Raw genomic sequence first — 18,563 nt, forward strand, 5'->3', positions numbered from 1 at the left:
GGCTCATCTGAGCTCTCTCTTTAGGTATTTCCTGCCTACCTTGTAACCATTAAACGCCCTAAATGAGCCTTTGCATCTCATCCTAACATAAGCCTTCTTCTTCCTCTTGACCAGAGAATCTACTTCCTTCGCAAACCACGGCTCCCGCGCTCTACAGCTTTCTCCCTGCCTGACAGATTCATACTTATCATGGACACACAGTAGCATTTCCTTGAATTAGCTCCACATTTCACATGTGCCTACACTGCAGTTTCCTTCTCCATCCTATGCTTCCTAAATCCTGCCTAATCGCATCATAAATGACGTTCCCCCAGCTGCAACTCTTGCCCAGTGGTATACACCTATCTATATCTATCACAATAGTAAACTCAACAGAACGGTGATCTCTATCACCAAAGTGCTCACTTACTTCCCAGTCTAACACTTGACCGGGCTCATTACCCATTACCGAATTTAATGTGACAACGCCCCTTGTTGGCCTGTCGACATAATGAGTCAGGAACCCCTCCTGCACACAGTGGACAAAAACTGACCCATCTATAGTAATCCTACTATAGTGTTTTCTGCCAATATTTGGAAAGTTGTAGTCCCCCATGACAACTACCCTCTCACCCTCACTCCTATCGAAAATCATATTTACTATCCTTTCGTCTACATCTCTGGAATTATTCGGAGGCCTGTAGAAAACTCCAAAAAGCGTGACCTCTCCTTTCCTGTTTCTAGCTTCAGCCCATATTACATTAGTTGACGAGACCCAAACATCCTTTCTGCAACTGTAATACTGTCCTTGACCAACACAGCCACACGTCTCCCTCTTTTACCTTCTTCTCTGTTCTTATTGTAATCCTGGAATCTGCAACAACCATTCCTGTCCCTGCTCTGTTCATGTCTACGAAATGGCCACAACATCGAATTCCCAGGTACCAATGCAAGCTGCAAGTTCATCCACCTTATTGTGGATGCTCCTTGCATTGAAGCAGACACACTCCAAACCAAATTCTTGCTTGCTGGTGCCATCTTGCGCCCCTGAAGCTTGATTCTGGACCTCCCTACTCTCAACAATTTCTATACTTGAACTGCAATTTTGGTTCACATCCCCCTGCTGGATTAGTTTAAATCCACCCCAATAGCCTTAGCGAATTTCCCGCCCCCACCCAAAGATATTGGTACCCCTCTGGTTCAGATGAAGATCATCCTGCTTGTACAGGTCCCACCGACCCCAGAAAAAGCCCCAATTATCCAAGAATCCAAAACCCTCCCTCCTGCACCATCCGCGTAGCCACGTGCTCAACTCTTCTCTCTCTCTATCCATTGCTCCACTAGCACCAGAGCAGGGAGGAAATTTGAAAGAACGGATCGAAGTGTATTATGACCGTGTCGTCCAAACGAATGGTTTAGCGTTTGAGCTGCAGAAGGGCAGAGTCGTGGAAGAGTTAATGATGTTAATGAGGTGCAAGTCGGCTGACATGGTGATGATGGCGATGTGTGGTTAAAAACACATCACGAGTTGAAGGATGTCACCATGGTAATGACGTATCTGTTCAGATTCAAACCAGTGCCAGCGAGAAATTTGAATCTGTGGCGAGGCATTTTCTCTTGTCACGTCGTCGATTATGCCTTCCAGCTCATCTCATCCACTTCTGTCAACCCCACTCACAAAACTCATCCCTCCAAATATGACGAGGACAGAACTTCCTTCTTCAATACTTTAAAATCTAGCAGCCTCTGTAGACATCATGTCATCCTCCGGTAATTCCATCAGCTGCAAATGAACCCCAACAATTAAGATGTGCTTCCCTCCGCACCCCTATCCAGTTTCTGTAAAGATCATTCCCTCTTCCACCCCTTACAAAGTGCACGCTTCCACAAAACCACCCTTCCCTTCCTGCACCTTCTCATTCCTACACGGGATTTGGAAAACATCCACGCACACATCCGTCCTCAACTCTGTCAAAGGCCCAAAAGACACTTGCATGCCCATCAGAATTTTACCAAATTTCCACGCATGTCATTTACTGTAACAATTGCTCACTTTGCTGTCTCCTCGACATTGAAGAAATTGGATGCCTAATTACAGACCGCTTCGGAAAACATCTCCGGGACACCCGCACCAAACAACACTACTCGCTTCTGGCTGAACAGTCAACTCTCCCTCCCACACAGCAAAGTTCATTCAGGTCCAGGGTCTCCGCCGCTCTCATGAACTGTCCTGTCTGTACATCTTCCATCCCACCTATCTGCTCCAGCCTGCGCTGCGACCTTTCATCATTGTCCTCACCTCCATCAATCTATCACACTCTCCGCTACCTTGTCCCACCCCACCCGCTTCAATTTGTTTCTGTACCCCCTCGGTTCACAAGCCTCTTTCCTGATGAAGCCTCGTGTCCAAAATATCGATTCTCCAGCTCATTCGTTGTTTGCCTGCCCTGCTGCGCTTTTCCAGCATCACACTTTCGACTCAGTGGCGAGGCAGTGAATTTTGATTTAGGGACTGAAGTCAGAGGCCTCAATTTTGCAATGATTGAATTGTAAGAAATGTCTGCTCCAATAGGACTGGATGTCAGACATGTCAGGACAGTGTTTGGCCTGGAGGGAACATGGAGGCGATCGTGTTCATATCCACCTGCTGACCTGCTCGTTCTCTGTGGTGGAAGTTGTGTGCATGAAAGATTCTGACAAAATTCTGGTCAAATTCTTAGTGTCGAAAATCGCTTACCTTCAGACCATATCTTCAGACAGATTCTAGAGTCTTTTGAAAGACGGTTTCACACTTTCATTTTGGGATCACATCAATTTCGCAGGATATTAGAAGGGGAGGATTTAGAAGTCAACCTCTCCACCATAATCTGATGAAGCCACGAATTTTATCCCAAATACAACTTGATCAGATTTCGAACATAAAAGGAAAAAGCTCTGGTAATAGTCTGAGATAAGTCATTCACTTATTGTGCGTGTGGACCAGGTTTTTACCTGTCATCAGACTTACACACCTCAATTGCAGTCATAGTGAGGGATGACTGTGGAAATGTAGGGATTCATTTCCCTGTCTGAGCTGAATTCCCATGGACGCAATGATACCAGGGACAAGCCATTCACCCGCTCAGAGTGTGGGAAGGGATTCACTCTGTCTCTGACCTGCTGCGACACCTGCTCATTCAAAATGATGAGAAATGATTTCAGTGTATGAACTACGGAAAATGCTTTAAAACGTCCAGCGATTGGAGAACCGAACACGACGCTCATACTAATGAGAAACCTTTTCTCTCTCAGAACGTTGGAAAATGTTATCAAACCTCTATGTGTTTCATCTCTGAGAAATATGTTCACATAAATAAGAGTCCATTAAGATATATAGAGACCTGACGTCTGACCCACGTGCTCACCCGGAATAGAGACCTTTCCAATTCCAAATCTGTGGGACCGTGCTGCAAAGTCCGAGCGACCGGATGGCTCATCACCTTTCTCGCCATATTAACAGGTCTTTCTAAATGCCATGAATGCGGGAAGTGCTGTAGAAGGTGCTGAATACTTGCGTGTGTTCAACGTGTTCACACTGAATAAAGACATTAATCATTATAAACGTTCCTGGGGACAGTTCATCATGAACGTCATCACATTATGGAGAGAGCTATCAAATATGTAGCCTGTGGGATGTGCTCTCCAGTCTCTGTAGAACTGATTTCACATCTATATTTTCGAATTGTGAGAGACGTTTCAAGGAACCTATTCCAGGAATAGGTTTAAGCGATCATCTCAACTCTCAGTACACCAACTGGTTTGCATTTGGCCGCAAGTATTTACCTGCTCCATGTGAGCAAAACAGTTAGTTCACTCATCGACCCTGTTGAGAGAATAGAGGATCCCACTGAGGGAAGGAATTCACTCACTCATCGACCCTACTAAGGCAGCGTAGTGTTTACATATCGCAACAGCAATTGAACATTGTTGTTCTTCACATTCAGACCTGGAATCAAAGTTGGAATATTCTAGATAACAATCAAATAAATCAGCTTTGTGTTAAATGCTTTGAGTAGGTAATGAGCAAGTTAGACGTAGTCAAGCCGGTGGAGGTTACAAGCTTGAATTTCCCTCGGCATATGTCAAGGTGCAGTATGGCAACCTGCTAAAGAAGAGGACATGGATTGAGGCTTGTTGGGCAGTTGGGTAAAGGGGTCTTCTCCAGGATGGCAGCCCGTGACTAGTGGATTTCAGCAGGAGTCAGTGTTGGCAACACATCTATTCACATTATGTATGAAGGATCCATTCAAAGGAATTGAGGGTGTTGCTGCTCCATTTGAAGAAGATACAATGATCGGCGCAAGGGCAGATCTTCTTGTTTAAGCGGGCATGCGGCAAAATGACTTGAACAAACTGAGTGCTTTGAAAAAAAATAGTTGCAGTTGTGGTACTTTGTGGAAAAGTGTGCGAACATATGATTGGTGGTAAGAGTAGTGGCACAAACAATTTTATGAAAGCAGAAAGAATTCAAAGTTCAATTTTCTCTTATGATTCATATGCAGTTTCAGTTGGTGTTTAGGAAGGCAAATACAATGCAGGCGTTCAGTTCAAGCGAATAGGAAAGCACGGGCAGAGGTTTAGATCTCAGTCAATAGGAGGCTCTGGGCAGATGCATTTGGAACATTAAGAGGAGGTGTTGGTGATGATATATTTTGAGTGGTGGATCGGAGGTTCATAATGGCTGCCTCAGTGGCGATTACCCATGTCTTGCTGGCTCAGCGATGTTGGTTTAATATCTACTTTGGATGACTGTGGATTTGGAGTTTGCACATTCCTCCCCAGACGAAAGATGTGCGGCTGACGTTCTTTGGTCATGGGAAATGCAGAGTTTCAGGAATTGAGTAGAGGTGTGAGTTTGAGTGTGATTCCCTTCGCAGGATTAGTGGGGGCTTCTTGGTCCAAATGGTCGTTCCACATTGTAGGTATTCCGTTAGAACAATGTTGGTTGCTGAGATTTACGCCTTGTATAAGACTTTTTTTTAAAAAAAGGGGACAGCTTCCATATAAACACAGTGAATCTCTTGAACGATATAAGGAGTGGAGGGGCATTCTTATGGAGGATATTATAAAGGTCAATCGAGGATATGAGATGTCATCAGAACATAAAGCTAAGTATAATAGAAAGAGAAGCTACAATAATTAAGAACTTGAGACTAAATAGGACTTTAAGATTAAAGAGCTCACATTTGTCTTGAATCTCAGCAGATGGAGAGACATATAATGTTCACTTCACGTCAGTTTACACCATGGAGAACGACATAACGGGTACAATTAAATATTGATGTTTTGAAAGTCGTTCACATTGAAAAGAGGAAGGACTGGAGGACCTGGAAAATATAAAGTTGGATATTTCCCTGGGATCTAATCTCCTGTATCGCGGAAATTTGTGGGAAGTTCGGGAAAGAAACCTTTGGAACTTTCGTAGAAATATTTTTATCATCTATTATGACGAGTGGGCCGCCGAATGACCAGAGGATGGCTATTGTGCCTTTGTTTAGAAAGGAATTCACGCAGAAGCCTGGGAGCCATAGGTGATTGTGTCTGGTTATGGTCGTGGGTAAGTTGTTTGGTACAATTCTAAATGATAGGATTTATATGAATGTTTAGATACAAGGAATGAATCAGGATAATCAGGCTGGTTTTGCACAGAATTGATTGAGTTTTTTTAGGGCGTAACCAAGAAGATCAATGAGGACAAAGTAACAGACTTTGCTCATTTGGACTTCAATAAAACATTTTACACGGTTCCACATGGTTGACTAATTCATAAAGTTAGATCGCATGGAGTTCAATGGAAGTTTTCCACTTAGATATAAAATTAGTTTAACAGAAGTATGCTGAGAATAGTTGTGTAGGGTCGTTTTGAGGCTGAAGGACTGTATCCAAAGGTGTCCCATTTGCTGAGAGCACATTCATTTTTTTACATTTAATTGAATGTTTTAGGTGGCAAGATAGGAATAAATTTGCAAAATTGATAGTAGAAGGTTGTGAAGCGATTTTCTCGTCAGGTCAGTTTCTCTCTGGCCTCGAGTTTAAAATGCATGTGGGAGAGGAGTGGAGACGGGTCATTCGTCCATCGTGAAGCGCACGATATCAGGCATACATCTATTCTAGTCCCGGTTAGAAGCAGTTACCTTCTTTCTGTGATCTTAAATGACATAACAATGGTACTGAAGGTTGACCTGGTCACACTGTTGTAACCCCTTTGAGGAGCGTATTCTCATGGTCACATACCGAAGCAGTCACACAGGCACATTCCCCGAAAGTGACAGTTTCCTCAGGATTCTCTCCACTTCATGTGCTTTACGTCTGTAAGTTTCTCCAGAGAAAGGTGGCTTGAAGTGGAAGACAAGGCACTTCGCCAGAAAATGTGCACCGTTGTGCTGAGCCACGATATGAAATGGATACTGAGCTGAAATAATCGAACACGATTCTCATGTGTAACTTTCAATAACAGAAATCCCACCAAAACAAACCGTCTGACTCCTGGGGTCTCATCTTGTTCTATTTCAGCCTCTGTCACACCTCCACTTTCCCCTGAACGTCCAGTCCCGATGTCAATGAGCTGTTTGATATAAACACAGGCACATCGAGAAAGTAATCTTTATCTCACAAGCAGAGCCAGGGAATGTAAGCTGCAAGAGCTTGCTCTCGGCTGAGTAATGAGACATCACGGTCTCATCGTCCTGATTGTCAGATAGACTGATTCCACAAATATGCACCGTAATAGTTATTACCAATTGAAATTGGTAATTGGTGCCAATGAATATCGTGACTATCAGAACTATCGGGGAGAGTAGTTTCGACCTCTTCCTCACCGAGGGACATTTTGCAAAGGATGTCCTGTTACTTCACAAACTGACCACCTCGCAGCTGACCATGGAAGTGTCTAGCACAAAAATGCCCTTTGGCCCACTAAGTCTGCGCCAGTCCAACACAATCCCCTGAACGGTTGTTATCTCATTTGGCGTCACTTTTGTCAGAGAGGGAAACGTATTCAGTAATGGAAGTTTACAACTAAATGGATCTTACCTGCTTTTTCTCTCCTGACAGGCGGTTGGTTGCAGATGATTAACGTTCCTTGCCTGAGTTATACACATTTCACCTTATCCTGCGATTTGAATTTGAAACAAGAAAGCAGGGAACAAGCACTCTTCAAATTCACTCTCGGCTCTCAATTACAGTCAGAAAATACTTAACTGCAATGAGAAATCCTTAGTGGAATTAACGTCCATCGCGTCAACACTTGGCCACAACTGCAGAAGCGCGCTACTAAATTCGTTTCAAGTTTATTTGTTTGAATTCAATCACCACAGTTTCGATAGGGTTAAACGTCAGGTCATGTTTGGACTGTGTAAACAATCTCGATGGTTGAAATGGTCATTCATTTAAAAAGAAAGGAGAGATTGCAGGAAAAACTAAACAGATCTGGCAGCATCTGGGGAGAGATAAACAGAGACAACGATTCGGAGCTTCTCCAGGAGTTTTTCAGAACTCTATTTTCTTTCACATCTAATGTCATACCTGCCGAGTTCCTTGAGCTGTTTCGGTTTTTGTTTGAGAGTCGGAGTGTCCACAACCCTTCACAAGCCATTCAAAAATACAGAAATGCATTTGTGTTTCCTCACTGATTTGGTTTCCGTTTGGCTACATATTACTGACCCTATTAAAAACCAGAAAGTGCACAGCAAAGGAGGTAGATGGATAAGAACAGCGACCGCTCCATGCGTGGGTGCACCCTCTCGGTTAACAGCCAGACGAGAGGACTAATTGCTTCACAGAGTCCCTTGTAGCAGGCCCCTTGCAGGATCTCCTAAAGCAGACTGTTAATGAATTCAAGCTTTTGCCTATCCTTCGCAAAACGAAAATTGTCTTCAATTGGTTTGACGTTTCCAAAATTAATCCTGGAGCATTCATTGTGGACAATGGGAACAGTTTGATCTCACACTTTGCAGACACATACATGTCACCGGGAACTAGCTCTCCTAAAAGCGGAACCTTCTCCCTTCGAGCCTTTTGAGGAATATTTTTCTGAACTCGGTAAAATCTCGGAACTGTGCGGTAAAAAAAAACAGATTGTGTGAGAACAGCTGTCGCTCTGTTCCTGGGTCGTGGGAGAACAGCAACCTGTCAGTGAAGAGCCGAAAACAATGACTCACCTCGCGACAGAGACTGTTGATCCAATGGCTTCAATGATCCCCGAATGCAAGCTGCAGCCTGCTCCTCACATATTTACAAACATCTTTAATTAGTATGTAGTTTCCAAAGTAAATCCTGGGCAATTCACGATGAATACATGGGAATAGGCTGATACCACCCTTTACAGCCACATGCATGACACCGGAAATAAGTTATCCTCCTACAGAGATCGCCTCATTTCCAGCCTTTCAGTGTCCTACCTGTTCCCGTATTTTCTAATTGCCCCGGAGCTGAGATGAGATTTGACTTCCTGACGTGCAGGAACAGAATCCTTCAATGTCACAGATCAATTCAAGTCCGGAGTACATCAATTCAAGTCCGGAGTACACCGGCCTCCGAAAGAACAGAAAGATTTCTAAACTGTCTCTGCCCAGCCGGCCAGTTAACCCTTCATTTTCCACTGAATCCGCGCCCCAAGGAATATCTAAAAATTCACAAAGCTCGACGCTGGGATTTCTGTTTTGCTTGCTGAAAGGTTTCCCATTTGACAATTGGCAACATTTTCCTAGAATCTTTTCACAATCCTCTGCTTTGCACCATGTAGAGAGATAAATTAAACTCCTTTTGTGGAGAGATTCACGACTATGGAAATATTTTCTTTGGAGCAAGTTTTCTGTATGTCAAGAAATGAGCAGACCTGAGAACATATCGATTTGTTGGGATGGTTTTTCTGGAGTTGCAGAGATAACTCATCCAACAAGAAATCATTTAAAATCAACTGTGAGTGAAACATGCTCGGTATTGATGAGAGATTGAATGCATATAACGGATCCATTTTCATGAGCAGAGAGATTAATAACATGGAAATAGTCGAGTGAAAAAAGATGCACTTCTATCGCGCCTTTCAGCTCCACTCCAATCACAGGCACTGAAGCACCTGTGAAGCAGATGTGTCATTGTCAGTAATAATGTGCTCATCAGGGCAGTTTGTTCAAACAAAGGTTAAAAAAGAAAACTCAGAACTGGCACTGGAGAGAGCAGTGGGAATATGTTTTACTTTAAAAGTTTGTTCTGTTCTACTTTATATCCAGAATAGTGAAGGACCGGAGATCCCAATCTCAGGGGAAGGGGTTACCCACATAAGAAATAAATGAGGAGGATGTTCTCACATTCAGAGGGTTGCAAGTATGTAGAAACATTCACAGCAGAGGCCTTTCAAGACTGAGTATATTCAAGGCTTCAATTATCTCTCTGTTAATAGCATAGAGAAAGGGGCAGTGTAAAATGTGTCCAAATTTGCTGGCAATACACATGCGTGGGAGAGAATGTTATGATGAGATCGTGGCAATATGAATAGGCATATAGATAGATTGGGTGAGTGGGCAAAAACTTGTCAGATGCAATTACATGTCCGGATTATGAGGTCATGCACGTTGGTTGGAAGATTCAAAACACAGAGAACCATTAAAACCGACAGAAAGTAGAAGAAACGTGTGACAGTGTTTTCTTATATACTCCACAAACAAAATTTAGTATCATATTATTTCCATGATAAAAAGGATGGCTCCCTTTACGATTGCTAACAATGAAAGAGATGGTTTCCCAGGAAAGAAAAAAAAATAACTGAAACTTAATCGCCAAATCGAAAATTTAGAAAAGACTTGGATCGTTCCAATAGACGATGTTAATGTTTATGGTTCTCTACCATTTGTTTACAAAGGGGCTGGGTGTGGGAATTAGGGGAACTGCGGAGTGGAAGTCAGATTACCCATGATTACACTCATCCTTCATCTGTCTTCGTTATTTTGTACGTTTTATTTCGCATTTTGCTTCCTATGAGTGCCCTTGTAAACTGTACCCGCTGGTGACTTATTTCCCTGGTTGTTTTTCATCACAACCCGAAAGAAATCAACATTCGTTTCTCCTGAATCTCGGTAATCTCTGATCAAATGTCACCAGCACATCGACATTTTCCACGTCGGTCTGCCTTCTTGAAATATTAATTGATTTGCCACTGTGTTACTGTTGCATAAATCAAGAATAAATCAAACCGCACCAATAGCATCTAGGATGTAAACGCAGATAACTGCAGCCGCTCCCCAGACTACCGCAAACGGTGCGATCTCAGAAGCACACATTGTACATCCAGGAAACTCAAAACAACAGAAACACACTTTTGGGCTGTTTCTCAATCAGCAATCGAATTTTACATTGGTAATGTCAACAGTTCCCTCACACAAGGAACTACCTAATGCTGCAGACGGAGGATAAAGTGTGGACCGTAGATACTGGAGATCAGAGTCAAGAGTGTGGTGCTGGAAAACACAGCAGATCAGGCAGCATCTGAGGAGTAGCAGAATCGACGTTTTGGCCGAATGTCTAATGAAGTATTCATGTAAGAAACATCCATTCTCCTGCTTCTTGGATGCTGCATAACCTGCTGTACTTTTCCAGGAACACATTCTCCATTGCTGCAGACTGTCACACATTGCGAGATTCCAGCCACGGAATCAGCGACACTCAGTGTCATGAGTCAACTTACTGCGGACACCTGGCAGTGGTGTTTCATGTCAAGTTGATCTTCAAGAATGCGTATCGTGAGTTGTCTGTCCTGTATAATGTTTCCTGCAGTCACGACATGCAATACTTTTTTTTTTCAAATTTGTCTTGCCTATGATGGGTATTTGGTCCATTTTTTGGTGAATTGTTTCAAATATGTCTTTCGCTTTATGCTGTCTCATAACTCTGAGTGGTCAGAGGAGTCTGGCTGTACATGCTGAGACATACTTTTACGTATCATTTAGAGAGCTTGGTTTGTTGGGTAATGGCATGTCCTCCTGGCGTTGGTTTTGACAAGAATCTGCGGGAATATCTATTGTTGCAAAATATTTCTGGAAGATCCACTAAACAACACAACCAGCTGTTCCAAGTAGCAATGCACAGCGATGACGAGGACAACAAATTCGACTGTGACAACACAAATACATTGGGGCCAGCTAAACAGAGTGAAGCCAGAGAATGTCTGGAATGACGAGACTCGTCCAATGACTCCATTAAAAAACAAGTTGATCTGGACTCAATATATTGGGACATGCAAATTAACGACAAGAAACAACAATTGAATGCAGTGGGAAATAAATCAAATCAATTCGAAACGCTGCAGGACAGCAGAGCTTCACATGAGTTTCATCTGCCTTGAAGATATCACCGAGAAAGGGGAGGAAAGGTCCGCAAACCAACTTCCCAAATCCATCGAACTTCCCCACACCATCTGCATCCTTCACCTGAACAACAGATTTTTACACAAACCTTGAAACTCTGAAACAGTCAGAGCTGCCCCAGCGGGAAAATGAAAACTGGCATCCAACGTGACAACTGAGGTTACCAAACGCCACCAGTTGGATGTCAGAACTAACTGAGGCTGCACGCTACTTGTGCATCCCCTTGTCAATAACAACCTGCTTGATTATCCTCATCCCATTTTCCATCATTTACCGTTGTATGCCTTAACCATTACAAATTCACAGTTAAGTATCTCTGAAGATTATTAGAATTTCTGCCGCTCTGACTCATAGGGACAATGATGTCTGGATTCCAATGACTCGCAAGCTGATAAAGATTTTTTTATGTAGAGCTACTCGAACGTTTATGACTCTTATCTTAAATCTATGATTGATTGATCCATCCATCATCGAGAAATATTTCGTTAAGTGTACCCAATCCATTAGATTAGATTACATTACAGTGTGGAAACAGGCCCTTCGGCCCAACAAGTCCACACCGACCCGCCGAAGCGAAACCCACCCATACCCCTACCCCTACATACCCCTTACCTAACACTACGGGCAATTTCCCATGGCCAATTCACCTGACCCTGCACATCTTTGGACTGTGGGAGGAAACCGGAGCACCCGGAGGAAACCCACGCAGACACGGGGAGAATGTGCAAACTCCACACAGTCAGTCGCCTGAGTCGGGAATTGAACCCGGGTCTCAGGCGCTGTGAGGCAGCAGTGCTAACCACTGTGCCACCGTGCCCCTTATTATTTCCTACATCTCAATACTGTCTCCGCTCAATCTCTCCTGCTCTCACAAAAGCAAAGCCAGTCTGTCGAAACTCTTTCAAAGCTGAATTTCTTCAGTCCAGACAATATATTGGCAAATCACTTCTGCACCATTTCCACAGCTCTCATGTCGCTTATTTTATGTGAATTGCAGAATTATACATAACACTCTAGCGAGAGACGAATAAAGACTGGAAATAAATGTGGGGAATTCTCAAACATTGGTCTTTTCCAATAAAGTCTCTTTTCCTCGATACTGTTCTGCGTCCTTTTCATGAATCCAGTGCTCCAATAATATCTGGTCCATGCAAATCAAACACTTTACATGAGGATTAATAACCCAACCACATTATCTGATTGCATTAAGTGGCTTAAAGCTCCTCATGGTGGTATTGGTGCAAGTTCACATAAGAAGAGTGACAGCTGCAGCACTTACTTAACGGTGTCAATGTGAAAGTGAATGTTACTTTGTGCAAAGCCCCAGTGGCATGTGAGGAAGCATAGAATGGAAGAATGGTGATTGGGAAAGGGAGAAACTTCTCTGAGATTATGTACAGATAAAGTTTGAAGCAAGAAAATCATCACCTTCGAGAGCATTTTACCCTTAAAAATTGATTTCTTCCTTTCTGCGTTTGTTTTGCAAGTGTTATGTGGAGTAACATGGAACAAATGCGCATTGCTGATACTCGGATTTGAATGCAGGTTGCTTCGGCCACAATGCAGAGGATGAGCCACTATACAATCACATGAAAAAATAACCAACAGTAAACGCAATAAATGCAATGATTGAGATTGGCGAGGAACAGCACCACATGCACAAAGGATAACCTACTGAGATTGGGTTGTATCGTCATCTTCGATGTCCTCAGTGGCAGTGGAAAGTCCATCATTGAGAATGTCGAAGACTGATTTCGATAGATTTCGAGAAAAGATGAATTTTACAGGCTTAGCAAACAAATTGGTGAAATGTTGGTTTAAATAACAACGAAGTTTCTCATCATTACGAAGGTTGTAACTACGGTTACACACTTCAATCACACTGGCTTCCAGGTCTGGAATAACAGAAATTTGGCGACGCAGTGGTGAAGATCCGATCGGAATTTGAGAGCGGAATGAATGCGAGAATCTTTACTCTTTCTGCCAGTGACCAAGTCCGTGAGCATGCAATTCTTCTATAAAGGCAGAGATGTGCGTGAAAAGCCCAGGATGGGAGCTCCAAACGAGGCTGGAGCAACTGGAATAGAGAGCTGTGGGAGAAAAGGCTGGGAGTTCTAACCTTATCTGAATACACTTCAATTGACATGGCGCAGTAACCTAGGATTGATGGAGAGTATCTTGAGCCATTTTAATCTGAACTGAAATAGTTTTTGACAGCATACATTTTTGTGGATTGAGGGAGGATCTGCCCCAGGGAATTGTCACAATTATAAATAAACATTTCGCAAAGACTGAACTCGGCTAGGTGTGTCCGAGCGTTGTGAAATTGGCTAAATCTCAGTGCACTCTGACATTTCTCATATTTTGACTTTGCAGTCGGTTGATTTTCGGGAAGGAATTTTTAAAATATTTTTCTGTTATTGAAATTCCTGCTAGCTTGTTCTGGTCTGGTCATTGATGTAACATGAACAACCGAACATTAATATGATTTTGGGTTTCTGTTCGACGTTCCCTCGAATTATGGAAGAACAACAGGACAGCAGAGGTGAAATTTATCAGAACAGCAGTGATCAAATTGAATGAATGGGCAGACAGAGGATGAATGGAAGCTTCATGGGGATAAATGTATTTTCTTTGCCAATGAAAGTACCCGCATCACAAAGTGTCTCACCTGGACTGACAGAAATCAAGTCTATAAGTCCTTATAAACTTGAGGTGGGGAGAATGTAAACACAGCCAGCTCCAAAAAAAAGAAACATTTGTTCTTTTCTGAATCTCAGTCCCGGACTGACTAAGATGACCTTTGGAAAATTATTTTGCACAATGTCCGAGGAGGACTTACAGATTCGACCACGGAAACCAAATTAAATATCAAGATCGCTACACTTCCCCCCCCCCCCCCCCCCCCCCCCTTTTGACACATGGTCCTCACTGTGTATTAATTGGCACGGAATGGGAATAATAATCGCGTTGACAGGGTTTACCAATGGGGCCACACCACACCCATTCCCTCATTCTGCACCCTGCCATTGTCCATTCACGCTTGTCCTTCGGCGTGGCCTGCGACTCGACCTCCCATAAGTCTGCTTTAGATTACAAATAATTGACATACACATGTCAACTGATCACTTGGCGGCTGCTGGGCTGCTGTCCTTCCCGAAGAGTTTGCATTCGCATTGCCTTGAGAAAGGGAATCGTACTTTTTCGTGTGGGCTTCACATTTACAGACAACGAATGATTTAGGCGGTAGGACCGCTTCCAGGAGGTCAGAAGTCAGACCACGGTGTATTTTGGGCTTTCCAGTGGAGGTCAAGAACCCCCTGTGTTTCCACAGAGTTCCACAATTATGTACAACCCCGAATGCATACCTGCAGTCTGTGTAAATATTCTCTATCATTCACTCAGCCAATTGACATGCCTCAGTCAAGGCAATCAGCTTTGTTGCTTGAGCTGACAGATGACAAGTGAGTGATTCCGCTTTGACTACCTCGTGGCTATTTACTACAGCATACCAAACACCATTGTGGCCTCTCCGTTTGCCCCTGAATGCGGACCCATTCACAAAAAAACGCAATATCCTGATACTGTGTTTGTGAAGCCTGCACGCCTGGTCTTGGTGAGTTACAGCGACACAGTCATGTGGGTCTCTGTCTCCTGTTGTGGCGAGAAGGCTAGCAGCATTACGGACGTTACATCTCGTTATTGTAATGTTAGGCATCTCCAATAGTACAGTATTGTTTCTGAGCCAACGTGCTGCAGACATGTGTGCTGTGTTTTGCTCGAAAAATAGTAAGGATCCATGTGGGACCAGGAGGCTTAATTCTCCAAAGCCGACTGTGTCCCTGGACGCTACAACAAACTTTTGAAGCTGCAAACACGGCTTGCAGGCATATAGGCAATCCTGCCGCTACGGGGTCTAGGTTTAGCCAAAATGTAAGCTACCTGCCTCAATTTTCCCACATTCTCCTGCATCCGATCAGATGTCATGCATCTACCGTTTGTACAAAAGGCTTGTTTTGATTCTGACCCCCAGTGTAGGTGTGATTTTGGAGCGCATGTTCAGCTGCAACGATCTCTGGTTCTGAAACTCTAAGCCATTGGAAATTTCATTTAGAGGCGCCTCAAGGGTTGTGTAATGTGGGATAAAAAATCGACAGTAGGAGTGCAAGACCAAAAAGAATAGCACTTGTTACTTCGTGTGAGGCTTTGGAATTTGCAAATTGCTTGAACTTTGTCTTGACCAATGCACTTCCCTGATTCAGACAAGAAATGACCAAAGAACTTCACCTGTTGTTGCACAAATTGTAGATTTGCGACACAAGATTTGTGCCCATTCACGGCGAGATGGCAGAGCGACACAAGCGTATCTTTCTCACATTGTTCCTCTGTTGGTGCTGCTATTAAGCATTCGTCTACATACTACAGAAGCGCTGACCCCGTGGTTAAAACACAAATCTCCCGACTCCAGCATCGAGCCTCATTAATTATGATGGGGGACTTACAGTCACCTTGACAAAGTCGCTTGAGTGTATATGATTTTCCGTTGAGTGGAAAAGTGAACCAGAATTGACTTTCTGGGTGTACCGGTACACTAAAGAAGATATTTGATAATTCCGTGGCAGAAAACCATTTACTGTCAGGTGGAATTCGAACTGAAATAGTACAAGGATTAGGAACATTTGGGGCGGGCGGAACAACAGCATAATTGACTACCTGCTGGTCTTGAACAAAGCTCCGTTTCCCCGATTCACCTGGAATGTTTGCCTTTTTGACCAGAAAAATGGGGGCTCTCACCGGTGATTATCCACAGGGGATTATCACTCAAGCTTTCAGGAGGGATGCAAAGTAGTATCCTTTGGTAGTCTCGTGTTTTAACGGGTCTCGTGCTCTGCATGGGCAATACTCAGATTTCCGGGCTATCCTTATGGGTTCACAGCTACCTATGAACCCCACATCACGTTTGCCTTTTGCCCTGCACTCAGTAGTGACCCTTCTTAATCTTGGGTCCGAAACATCTACCATAACTAATCGCCAGGCTACCCTTTTGGCGGGGGTTACCTGGACTGCTCGATCTGCCTGAGTTAGCCAATTTAGTTTCTTCATATCTGTCCTTATGTGTGTATTGAATCAGGTACTCACGTCGTCGCTGAAAACACAATCTTTCGTTTTTTTGTGCCTGCAGTATGCATCGTCTCAAATCCTGCCACCTCTCGCTGGATGCCTTCGCCAATGGTACGTGAGGAAAGGTGTCTTCCACATCAAAAGGATTTTTTTTCTCATTCCTTGACTGTTTGTCCCTGGTATGGTAGTTTACTGGCCTTGTATGTCTGCTATTATTTCGGTTTAACTTTACATTTTTTTTTGTCTGTCTGCAACACATGCCTCTGCAAAGTCAAATAATTACTTATTTGTTTTCCTGTGCTTTTATTGGATTTAAAATAAATGTTAATTTACCATTACAATGGGCATTAAATTATTTTACAGGTTGCAGTAACAGCGAGGGCCGAAGTGCCTGTACTGCATTGTGACGTTTGTTGTTGTCAGTTACGTTTCCTGCTGGTTTCAGATATTTCTCCTCACTCTGGAAGCTCCCGGTCGCATGGTCCAGAGATTTCTCTGCACTTCAGCTAATCGAGGCAACTGTATTTCCTGCTCAGAATGTGATCTCTCTCCAATGGAGAGAGGAACATTAAGTCGGTGACAAAGCTGAGATCACTTACGTTCTGTCCAGAATCAACAAATACCATCCCGATGTTCCAGTTCCTGTAACTTCAACATTACACTATGTTCCCACCCTTCAGGCTCTCTGCTTATATTCCTGATGAAAGGCTGTTTGCCGAAACGACGATTTCACTGCTCCTCGGGTGCTGCCTGAACTGTTGTGCTTTTCCAGCACCACTCAAATCTAGACACTGTGTTCCCAAGCCATCATTTCAGTCTCTGGTCTGCTGCAGTGCTCCTTCAAGACACAACATAAGCTGTAAGATACGCAACTAATTTTCTACCGACAGACCATGAAAACTTTTGGACCCAACATCAAGTTCAATAATTTTAGAAACCGTCTGCCGTCTTACACATACTTCACCCACCCTCCCTTCCCATTAGTTCTGAAGACGGATCATTGGACTCGAAGCGTTAACTTTCCTTCCTCAGCAGAGATAGACAAGAGCTGCTGATTTTGTTCGGACCTTTTGGTTTTTCTTCTGAGAACTTTGTTTTTCTCTTGTAATCGCCAGATACTGGAAGCGTCTGAATGCAGGAGGAGAATTTCACAGGAGATGAAAAGAATGGCAAGGATTTGACCACTCCCATTGTGAAGGTACGCGAGCTAGGTTGGGGATGTAACTCTAAGCGCAGAGAAGGCTGAATAAGAATCCGATTAACGTGCTCATTTTATGAAGAGGATAGATATGTGTGACAGGGATAAGCCTGTATTGGGAAGGAACAGAGTAACATAAATGAAAGACAGGAGACAAGGAGGAGATTTGGGAATAATACTTTCACCTGTAGAGTATTGATTATCTGGAAATTATTATCTGAACATGTGGTAAAGGTAAGTGTCATGAGAACGTTTCAGCAGTCTGTAGCTGAACACTTGATGAGCCAGAGCACTAGTGGATAAGGACCAGGTACCAGAAAGTGTGACGAGGACAGACAGGCGCGAGATTGGTGTCCTGAATGCAATGCATCAAAGGCAAACTTGTGGGCTTAACGGCAACATAAGGCGCGGCTCTGTGGCGCAATGGAAAGCGCGTTGGACTTCTACATCTCTATTCAGGTTGCGATTCAAAGGTTGTGGGTTCGAATCCCATCAGGGTCGTGTTTTAATTTATGTTTTGCAAAGTGGTCAGACCAGACTCGGCTGCTCATCTGCAAAACCGGTAATATTCGTGCATAAACCGAACTGTCTCGAAACGGAACACTTTCCTCCCACAGATGTACATTATCGATGTCTATTTATGGTAGAGATCGATAAATGCCTGTTAGCCAGTACGACGTTGTGGATGGGCTGGAAAAAGACATACAATTGTTGTGTGAGCCATGATGATATCAAATTACGTGGCAGGACAGGATCGGTGTTAAGAATGGCCTCCTTCTGCTCCTTTGTGTCTGTGCCATTTCTGGCCAAGATTTTTAAATAATCACATTGAGGACAATATGAAGTAAACGCCAAATAATATTTTG

General features: G+C 43.5%; 1 non-coding gene across 1 annotated transcript; it reads left to right on the top strand.

Moving 5' to 3' along the window:
* Window positions 1-18,106: 18,106 nt before the first annotated feature.
* Window positions 18,107-18,198, top strand: trnar-ucu (transfer RNA arginine (anticodon UCU)). Its single transcript is given in 2 exon segments — window positions 18,107-18,143; window positions 18,163-18,198. It is a non-coding gene; the product is annotated as a tRNA-Arg (tRNA).
* Window positions 18,199-18,563: the final 365 nt, after the last annotated feature.

This window comes from Chiloscyllium plagiosum, unplaced genomic scaffold (genome assembly GCF_037043375.1).
Source record: "Chiloscyllium plagiosum isolate Xiang-an unplaced genomic scaffold, Cpla_swu_hap1 HiC_scaffold_47, whole genome shotgun sequence".
Taxonomy (NCBI): domain Eukaryota; kingdom Metazoa; phylum Chordata; class Chondrichthyes; order Orectolobiformes; family Hemiscylliidae; genus Chiloscyllium; species Chiloscyllium plagiosum.